Raw genomic sequence first — 596 nt, 5'->3', positions numbered from 1 at the left:
CAAGAATCTCTCTCTTGGCCGGCGCCATGGCTCACTAGGCTAATCCTCCACCTGCGGCGCGGGCACACCAAGTTCTAGTCCCAGTCGGGGCGCCGGATTCTGTCCCGGTTGCCCCTCTTCCAGTCCAGCTCTCTGCTGTGGCCCCGGGAGGGCAGTGGAGGATGGACCAAGTGCTTGGGCCCTGCACCCGCATGGGAGACCAGGAGAAGCACCTGGCTCCTGGCTTCGGATCAGTGCGGTGTGCCAGCCACAGCGGCCATTGGAGGGTGAATCAACGGTAAAGGAAGACCTTTCTCTCTGTCTCTCTCTCTCACTGTCCACTCTGCCTGTCCAAAAAAAAAAAAAAAAAAAAAAAAAAAGAATCTCTCTCTTGTCTGTTTTCCTGTCCTGGTCTCCCATAGGGTGCAGGGTCCAAACACCCCGGCCATTTGATACTTTACAAGATTGTATCTTAATTTCCTGCAGCAAATTCTAATTTTCATAAATCTAAAAAGAATATCTCTCTTTATTATTATTCACTATAAGAATTCATAAATACACACACCTCATACTACTTTTGTATAACACAATGTTAATAAATACAACTGGGAAGTATA

Source organism: Oryctolagus cuniculus, chromosome 5 (genome assembly GCF_051225735.1).
Source record: "Oryctolagus cuniculus isolate XC-2025 breed Fujian yellow rabbit chromosome 5, ASM5122573v1, whole genome shotgun sequence".
NCBI classification, from domain to species: domain Eukaryota; kingdom Metazoa; phylum Chordata; class Mammalia; order Lagomorpha; family Leporidae; genus Oryctolagus; species Oryctolagus cuniculus.
This window is presented reverse-complemented; position numbering follows the sequence as displayed.